This window comes from Octodon degus, unplaced genomic scaffold (assembly GCF_000260255.1).
Source record: "Octodon degus isolate 3935 unplaced genomic scaffold, OctDeg1.0 scaffold00002, whole genome shotgun sequence".
In the NCBI taxonomy this organism is placed as follows: Eukaryota; Metazoa; Chordata; class Mammalia; order Rodentia; family Octodontidae; genus Octodon; species Octodon degus.
In genome coordinates, this window is record NW_004524578.1 from 21,590,343 (window position 1) to 21,600,050 (window position 9,708).

General features: G+C 41.1%; 1 pseudogene; it reads left to right on the plus strand.

The window, feature by feature from the left end:
* The first annotated feature begins 207 nt into the window (after positions 1-207).
* On the plus strand, positions 208-762 carry LOC101579332 (annotated as a pseudogene).
* The last annotated feature ends 8,946 nt before the right edge of the window (positions 763-9,708 follow it).

The window sequence follows — 9,708 nt, forward strand, 5'->3', positions numbered from 1 at the left end:
AAAGAAGAACAAACTTGAAGCATTTGTAGGAAAATGGATAATCATTTACCATTCCATTATGCCTCCTTGAGACCATAACATTAAGTGAAATAAGTGAGACACACAAACTTAAATATCACATAGTGTCTCCCATATGAGAAGCACAAATATAAATGAAAAGCAAAATAGTTTCCTCTTCCTGTGAGCGGCCTGAGATGACCTGTGGAAATGGTTCGCTACTCTCTCGACCCAGAAGACCCCATAAACTCATGCAAATCAAGAGGCTCAAATCTTCACATTCACTGTAAGAACATTCGTGAAACTCTCCAGGCCATCAAGGGTATGCATATCTGAAAGGCCACCAAGTTTCTGAAGGATGTCACATTAAAGAAGCAGTGTGTGCCATTCCTGCATTATAATGGTAGAGTTGGTAGGCATGCCCAGGCCAAACAGTGGGGCTGGACGTAAGGTTCTTGGCCCAAAAAGAGTGCTGAATTTTTGCTGCATGTGCTTAAAAATGCAGAGAGTAATGCTGGGCTTAAAGATTTAGATGCAGATTCTCTGGTGATTGAACACATCCAGGTGAACAAAGCAACCAAGATGTGCCGCCATACTTATAGAGCTCATGACTGGATTAACCCATCCATGGGCTCCCTCTCCCATACTGAGATGATCTTTACTGAAAAAGAACAAATCGTTCCTAAACTGGTGGAGGAAGCTGCAAAGAAGTAAAAGCTATCCCAGGAGAAACTGAAGAAACAAAACCTTATGGCACGGGAATAACTTAAGCATAAAATAAATGCAAATAAAACTTTTAAAAAAGCAAAATTAAAAGTAGATAACAGGTAGTAGAGTTTTTTCAAATGGGAAGGGGAACAAGAGATGGAGGGGGTGAGAAGGAAGGGACAAAAGGGGGAAGAAAAAAGAACTGAAAGAAAAATGGAAAAAGCTCTTGCAGATGGGATGGGGGGTGTCAAGAATTGGAAAGAGGCCTGGGGAGATAGCTTGGTGGTCTAAGCACCTGCCTGGCAAGTGCAAGGATACAAGTTCAATCCCTGGTACTGCATGCCATGCTGCACAGGCCCTGAAACCAGGTGTGGTGGTGCACACCTGTAATCCCAGCACTGGGGAGGCTGATACAGGAGGATCACTATGAGTCCAAACTGTGTAGTGAGACCCTGCATCAAATAAATAAATAAATAAATAAATAAAATTAAAAATTAAAAAGCAAACAGAAATGAAAGGAACAGGGAGGAGTGAGGGGTAAGGGTAATAAAAAGAATTAAGATGTGTGAGGTATATGCACAAACTCTCCATGATAACTGTGATCATTATCTTCTGCAAACATGTACTTATAAAAGATGATTTTCATTTTACAGATAAAGAAATCAGGGCATAAGCAATCACAGCTCCAGGTAGTTAGTGGCAGAGCTGGGATTTCAATGTAGGCAGTCAGCTCCAAGATCTTTAGTTTTTCATTGGATAAGTCTTAGTCTAAAGAATTGAAATAATACTATTCAAAGCATCAATGTAAACAACAACAAAAATAAGCAGATACAGCTGGGTGTGATGGTGCCTTCCTATAATCTAGCACTCTGAGACGCTGGGTGAGTGGGACCCAACATGGACAACTTAATAAGATCCTGTCAAAAAATCAAAAAATGAAGCAAGGATGTAGCCTAGTGCAAAAGCCTTGGGTTCAATCCTTAGTACCATCAAGAGCAAAAACAAAGATCACGATAATAAAAATATCTAAGAAGTTCTAGAGTCAACATGAAATATCCTCAAGGATGCTACAAACTAACTGGGAAGGAGGGTTTGGCAGAACACAGCCAATGCAGGAGTCAGATAAAGAAAATGGTTCCTTGTTTATCCACTCAACAAGTTGAGAATTCTTATAAACTACTTTCTCACAATTTCATGTATTCGCCTACAAGCCTGTGAAGTAGGTGCTGTGGTTATTTTCCTCTCACAGAGAAACTGAGTGTTGCACAGGTTAAATGAAGTGCCCAAGGTTACCCCACTATAGGTGATGGCGTTGGGTGTTTGAAGTTAGTTCTTTTGACTTTAGAACCTGAGCTTTGAATCCTGAGGGTGCTCTAAAGGACCCCGATGTGAGGGCACTGCGAGTTTCACCATTCCAGGGTCTAGTTATACAAGCAAGAAAACAGAGCATAGAGAGCTCTAACATAAGGGGGAAAGGTGGGAAGACTCACGAGACAGATGTGACATGTGACATTCGGAGTTGGTGAAGGAAATAAGCACCCATATTTATTCTTCCCCAAAACAACTAGAAAAGACAGGACTAAGAACATCACTAATACATTGTAGAGCAGTCATGGTGCTGGTTGTCTTTTTGAGCCCGTTAACCTACCAGATACAAGTGAGGTGAGTGCCAGTTGTTTGCTAACCTCCCCTATACTTTGTGGTAACCATAGCAATAAGGTGATACTGGTTTCATTTTGTAGATGAAAACTCAAGGCTCAGAGATGTTAAGTGACTAGATCTTTTTTGAATTTTCTAAAGCATACACTCAGATAGACTTAGACTTTTCTAACATGTGCCCCTAGAGTCATACATTTTTGTCTAAGCCTAGCTTCAGCTGCATCCCACATATTTTGCTGTCCTATATTCATTATCATTTAATTTAGGCTATTTTATAATTTTCATTATGATTCTTCTTTGACCTGTGGGTCATTTAGAAGTATATCATGTAATTGCCAGAATTTGGGGATTTTCTTATCTTTGAGATATTATGTTGTACCCTACGTAAATTTTGTGTATAATTTCAAATCTGAAATTTGCTGAGACTTAATATTGACACAGCACCAATTTTAGTAAAGTGTCCCGGGGCACTTCAAAACAATGTGCTTTCTACAATAATTAGGTAAAGTGTGAGGGATCAGATCTTGTATGTTCAAACCTTCCCACACCGCCATTTACTTTTGGTCCTCTTTGTACACTGTCAGTTACTACTTCAAGACGCGTGTCAATAATCTCTTTCCTTGAGGCCAAGTTGGGCTTTAGTCCTGGCTGTGCTGACTTAGTTCTATGTTTCTTGTTCCTAGAGCCCCAGTCATGGCCGGCCAATTAGCTCAGTGGATTAAAGCTCCTACAAGCAGGCATAGAGGCCAGGGGTTGGATCCCTGGGCCTGCCTCTGGGGTGCACTGAGACGCAATTGAGACTGAGCATGGTGGGCGCACCTGCAATCCCAACTCTTGGGAAGCTGTAAACAGGCAGATCACTATGAGTCCAATCTAGTAGTGAGACCCTGAACACCTTGTAGACCCTTCCCTAAAAACACAGAAAAAATCTATTAAGGTGAATCATGTCTTGGCCTTTTGACTAAGACCAAATGTAGCAACTAAGTTGTGACAAGCTAATTAACATAGATTTAGCCAATAGGATGCTGAGTAGCAGCTAAAAGGGGGGGGGGAAGCAAGAAAACCATAGAGCCCCAGTCCTCAGGGGGCTCCTGGTGTGTACCATGGCTCCTAGGCTGTGACAGTCCTGGAGCACTCCTTCTGTCTGGCCCTGGGAGACTGCTGTGAGCTCTGCCCAGCTCCTGAGCAACTCCTTCACAGCCTCCTGCCACCCTCCACCTGCCACATGCCCCTGGGGCCCAGTGGGACTTCCTGGTTTTACCTCCTATTCCCTCCTTGCAGGATCTTGGTCTCTCAGATCTGCTGCCTGTACAACGCTTGCCTGACCCCAAACAGGTTTTCTTTTCATTAGTGTCTATTTATCCAGTTTTGCTAGTTGATGTTGAAATCAGTTGGCAACAAGCTAGCCTCCCCTCGCTGGCAGTGGAAATCTTTTCTAAAGAGAATTTTAAAGTGTTTTAAAAAATATATGTATGGGAATTTAAAAATCAGAATTGAGAGGCAGTTCACAGAGGCAGAAAGCTGTGCCTTTTGTATGTGGATCAGCTGACTCAGCCTGTCCCCAGTTCCTTGATAATGATTTTAGAGAGACGCGCATTTTGTGTGCCTCCTCCCTAATTATTATCACACAACCACGGTAATGAAGAAAAAGCAGTGAATAATCCATAATACCACTCTTCCAAATAAATTCATCCCTTTTTATTTTTCTACTAAGTGCTGTTACATGTTCTTGGTAACAGCACTATCATATCATGACCTATATATCTTGTTCATTTGACATTATGTCATAAAAATCTTGGCTATGACATCCCGGGGTTTAATGGCTATGTTACACAGCCTGAGCTACCCTACATATTCATTTCAAAGTTTACATTGCTTATGGGATTTGCTGATGTATCTACTTGTTTGACAGTCATTATTTTTTAAAATTGGGCTTTAGAAATGGCTATTCTTTTTTTTTAAATCTATGTTATTTTATTTCTGAAGGCATTTCCTGTTTTATGCAGTTAAGTCTGTTGATTTTTCTCCCTTGTGATTCCTCCTATTGCAGAGGAACCAAGCCATAGCCGACTCTGTACTGGCTGAGGATGTATTTTAGAGGACCCACTGGACAAGGAAGAGTATGAGGACTATGAGGACCACCATGGATGAGAGAGAGGTCGGCACAGGGAGGATGTGATAACGCAGTCATCCTCATGCCCTCAGACTCTTCCCCGTCCAGGGAGTGGCAAATGCTCCTTGCCGGTGGATACCTGTGCTTATCTATCATTGGTGAGGGCTGTAACAGTTACATCAGGAAAACCTGGGGGAGCGCACAGTGGTGCACATCTGTAATGCCAGCACTTTAGGAGGCCAAGGTAGGAGGACTGTAAGTTTGAGTCCAGGCAGGGAAACCTAGTGACTGAGTGAGAGAAACCCTGGCTCCAAATAAAAAATAGCAAACAAAGGAGTTGGGGATGTAGTTTAGCGTGAAACTCTGGGTAAAACAATGGAAAAAAATCTTTAGAGGAAAACAAAATACAATTAGTTTTCTCTTGGTATCTGTGAGGCATCAGGGTACTGAGTCTGTGACCCCCCATGGCTAGAAAATTCCTCAGGTGCTCAAATTCCTTATATAAAATCATGCCATATCTGTATATAACTTATTCATATCCTCCTATATAGTTTGAATCATCTGTAGATGACTTACACTTAATATAATGTCAATGCTGTGAAAACAGTTGTATTATTTAGAGTACAATGACAAGAAAGAAGTCTGTACATGTTCAATATGGCTACAGTTAAAAAATATTTTCTATCCACAGTTGGCTGAATTGGCAGGTGTGTGACCTGCAGACATGGAGGGGCAGTAGAAAGCATTCTCCTTCTGTGTAGCTTCGTCAGCCTCAAGGAATCGGAATTGACCTCGCTGAGCAGTCAAGAGCATAGGACTTTGCAGTAGAAGAGATGGTTCTTGGGAAAAGGGAAAAACATATGGTGAGAAGGAAATGCGTGAGCACATTAATGGATCAGAAAAGAACAGGTGAGGCCATCAGGTGGGGGTGGGAAAAGCCACAGCACCCAGGTTAATCCAGCAGGTACCAGGGGATGGAAAATGTTCTGTTGTGCAGCAAACTTCCTGCACCCTTTCCAGACCACCCACTCCTGCTCTCCAGGACAACCATTCCTATTCTCTTTCTTTTGCAATTTGGACTCAATAAAAATAAATCTTTATTGCTTAAATTGGCACAGAGAACTGTGACCATTTTCATCAGCTGGCTAATGAGAACATCTAAATAACTCTTTATTAAGAGAACTGAAATGAAACAGATTAGTGTGCCCAAGTTGCACTTGGCTGCTTCATGGATTTGGCTATCAGCTTTCCACCCTTATGCCGGATGGTGTGGATCTTATAAAAACCATTTGACTACTACTAAGCACTATTGTGAGCTCTAAGTTAAAATTATGAAAATGGAGTTTTACTTATGTGCTTTTTATGGAGCAAATTTTTAAAAAGGGGCATTATGGTTTTCATCCTAAAGTTGAGCTTTCACTTTTCTTAATTCTTGCTTCCTTTCCACTGGAACTGTACTCTGTACATCTTTGGTCTCCCTTCTGGTGTTTGGCAGACATCACCAGTTGATCTCGAGGGCATCCCAGTTGAGTCACAATGTGCTCTCAGAGTATTGTACCCTGATGCCCAGGCACCGCCATCCATGGACTGTGTGTATTTCTGAGAGGAAACCTGTTTACCACCCTGGCTTCATCTCAATACTCTTATTTTCCCCCCAGTGTTGGAAACCTTATGTTTTAAATACAAGCCCTTCATACTGTGACATTCACGCATTTCTCCCTGTGGCTGGCACAATTACTCATTTTCTTCCACCTGAAGCAACAGAGGACTCTCCTGACATTCGTGTAACAGAGACACAGAGGCAAAAAATCCAGGTTGGGAATTCTTATTCTAGCAATGAATCACCTGTCTGGCAGTCTTTTCCAAATCAAAGGAGAGAAAGTCTAAGATAGAACTTAGAGAAACCACCTCCTTCATCAAAAATATTTCCAGCTGTGAGATTCCCTGAATTTTTTTAAAGTGTAAATGATGGTAAAGGTGTGGCCTTGAAGTGGCCCCAGTCTTCTGGCGCTAAAAGCCTTTCTCTACAAAGCTTCTGTCTGAGCTCACATCAGACTGTTTACATTATAAAAATGTGCATGCTTGTTTACTATAAAACAGTCACAAAATACAGAGTGTGGAAGTCCCCATTCTTCTTTTCAACTCCTTTGAGGTAATTACTGTTAAAAACTTAAGACAGTCTTCTATATACATGTAAACATATGTGTCTCTTTCTAATGGAATGAGAGCCTTTCTAAAATCAAGAATGGGACTATATATATATCATATTATTCTGTAATTTGCTTTCTTTCCTTTATATGGTTGCTATACCTGTATGTATATATATATTTTTTCCATTTCAGTGCTTGAAGTTCTGTTCTCTATAATTTTTCATATGTGGATGTACCATTACTACTGATCTTTCTACAGTGATTGAACTTTTAAACACAGTTTCTGGAGCCAGGGAGATAGCTCAGTAGAATAAGCACCTGCCTGGCAAGTGCAAGGGCCTGAGTTCAATCCCCCGTTCTGCCAAAAAAAAAAGTTGAAAAAATAAACACAATTTATTTTTTCTTTTATATTTTAGGGAAGGGTCTCACTATTAGATCAGACTTGTAGTGATTCTCCTGTTTACAGCCTCCCAAGAGCTGGGATTACAGGCGTGCACCACCATGCCCAGTCTCAATTGCCATCTGGATTGAACCCCAGGTCCCTGTGCCTGCTTGCAGGTGCTTTAATCCACTGATCTGTTTGGCCAGCCCTTAAACACAATTTCAAATAGTGCTACATGCACTAGTTTGACAAACTTGGTGTGTTTACTTGTGTAGTCATATGACTGTTTTTATCAGAAAGATAACCAGAAATGAAATTTCTGGATCTAAGGGTGTGTATTAGAAGATTTTGTGAGATATGCCTTTGCACTTATACTAACACTAGGTATTATCACTCTTTTAGTTTTTGGCAAGATATAATCTTTTTAAAATTCTTTTATTTTCCTGATCACTAGTGAGGCAAAATATTTCCTTATATTTTTATTGATATTTGTTCTCTAAAATCTTTTTTTTTTAAATGTATTTAGCACAGGGTCTACAGAGTCTACAGGTCTCACTACACAAATTGGACTCGTAATAATCCTCCTGTTTTCAGTCTCCCAAGCGCTGGGATTACAGGCACGTCAGGCACGTGCCACCATGCCCAGTCTCAATGGCCCTCTCAGCATGCCCTGGGGGTGGGACTGGCACAGCATATGGGGGATTGAACCCCAGCCACTGTGCTCTGCTTAAGCAGGTGCTTTAGTCTGCTGAGCTATCTGGCTGGTCCTTTCTTTCTTTTTTCTTTTTTCTTTTTCTTTTTTTTTTTTTTGCGGAACTGGGGATTGAACTCAGATCCTTGTGTTTGCCAGTCAAGCGCTTATCCTACTGAGCCATCTCCCCGGCCCCAGGCCGGTTCTTTCTTCTCTAAATTCTTGTTTATATTTCTTGCCTGTTTTTCTGTGAAGTTAGCATTGTGTTAGTGTGAATGTGTGGAAATATTTTTGATCCAGTGGTTTTCACATTGGAATCAACCAGGAAACGCTTAGATGACAGGTCCCAAGTGGGAAGGTATTTTGGTTCTAATGGACTGTGGTGAGGCCCAAGGGTTTAACCCTCTGAGTGAGTGTGACACACGGTGAAGGTTGAAACTCACTGGACAAGATGGCTACATAGGAGTGAGCAAGTCAGTTCAGATGAAGGGTGAGGTCATAGGAAATAAGATGTCAAGCAGCTAAGAGGACAGAGTGTTGGAAGAGTTGGACATGTTGTCTTAGCCCAGGTTGTCATGACAAAACACCATAGACCATGTGGCTTAAAAAACAGTTTTAGAGGCTGAGAAATCTAACACTAGGGTCTGATAGGGTTTGGCCTCTGGTGAGTACTCTCTTGCCAGCCTACGGATGACCGCTATCTTACTGTGCTCTCAGAAGGCAGAGGCTGAAAGCTCTAGTTTCTTTTCTTTTTCTTAGAAGGACTCTCATCCCATTTGGCGCCCCACCTAACTTACTCTCCTACCAAAGGACCCACCTCCAAACACCATCACACTGGGGATTAAGACTTCAATATACGAATTTAGGGAAACAGAAGCCTTCAGCCTACAACTAAATGGAGCAGTCGCTACTATTTCACTTCTGATGTTGTTATTTTGCATTTATAGTACTTTTTTGGTTTTAATCTTGGTGAGATTGATTAAATTTTGCTATGTTAATCTTTCTGGTCTTTGTACAAAGCTTGGTCTGTTCTACTTTATTTTCACCCCATTCCCTGTATTTGCTCTACTTCCACTTGCTTTTCTTTCCAATTATATCAAAGCCATAGATTCAGAGGGCAGCCAGTTTATAGTGTTTTATCCTTTAGTGTTTATCCCAAAGTTAAGAGCATAAAGTCATATTTGGTCATTGCAGATTAACAGATAAAATTCTTTTATGCTGTTTTATTTTTGGGCAATTTCAGTGGCGCTATATAGTATCTAAAGTTTTGTAGACATTTTTTAGGGCAGAATTGGAGCTAGAGATAGACAGGTGTGCATGCCTTGGGAGCACAGGAAATCCTCAAATCTGATGGGTGTTTTTCTAATTTGATTCAAATGCAAGAGGGTGAAGACAAAGCCAGAGCAGTAAAAAATAAAAGGAAGAAGCAAAATAGGGAGATGGATAGTTGGAGCATATGGATGGAGCATAGGTTGTCAGAGGATCGTTCTGGCCCACCCACTTATCTGACCTCCCAGCACTGTTCTGCCCAGGACAGAATTTATCCAGAGAAGGGCTTGCAGGGAAGAATTCTCTTCCAGCTATACATGTCTTAAACCAAGAGAACACCGAGCCCAAAGTCTGCCTTCAGAATTCAGAATGGGTACAGTGAAGTTCGCAGGGTTATGTTCTCCCCAGTTTATAGCTCTTTGTTTTGCTATTAAATCCTTTGGTCAGGAGGAAAGGATAGGGATGATTGGTTCTAATGTGTGCAGCTTCCACACCTCTGCATTCACCAGAGGTTCTAGAAGTGCTGTATTTGCCGCACAGCAATTGTTTCACTGAAGGGAATTTTACCTTAAAATGATGTCTTAAACACAGAGAAATAACTTTTAAATATGAATATTGAAGCACAATACTCACGCATCACATGAGCTTTTAGAAGATTTAAAGAAAGAAGGGTTTTGTGGTAACCTTTTGTAAAGTTAATTTATTTCTTAATTTCTTGCCAGCTTTCTTCCCATAACGG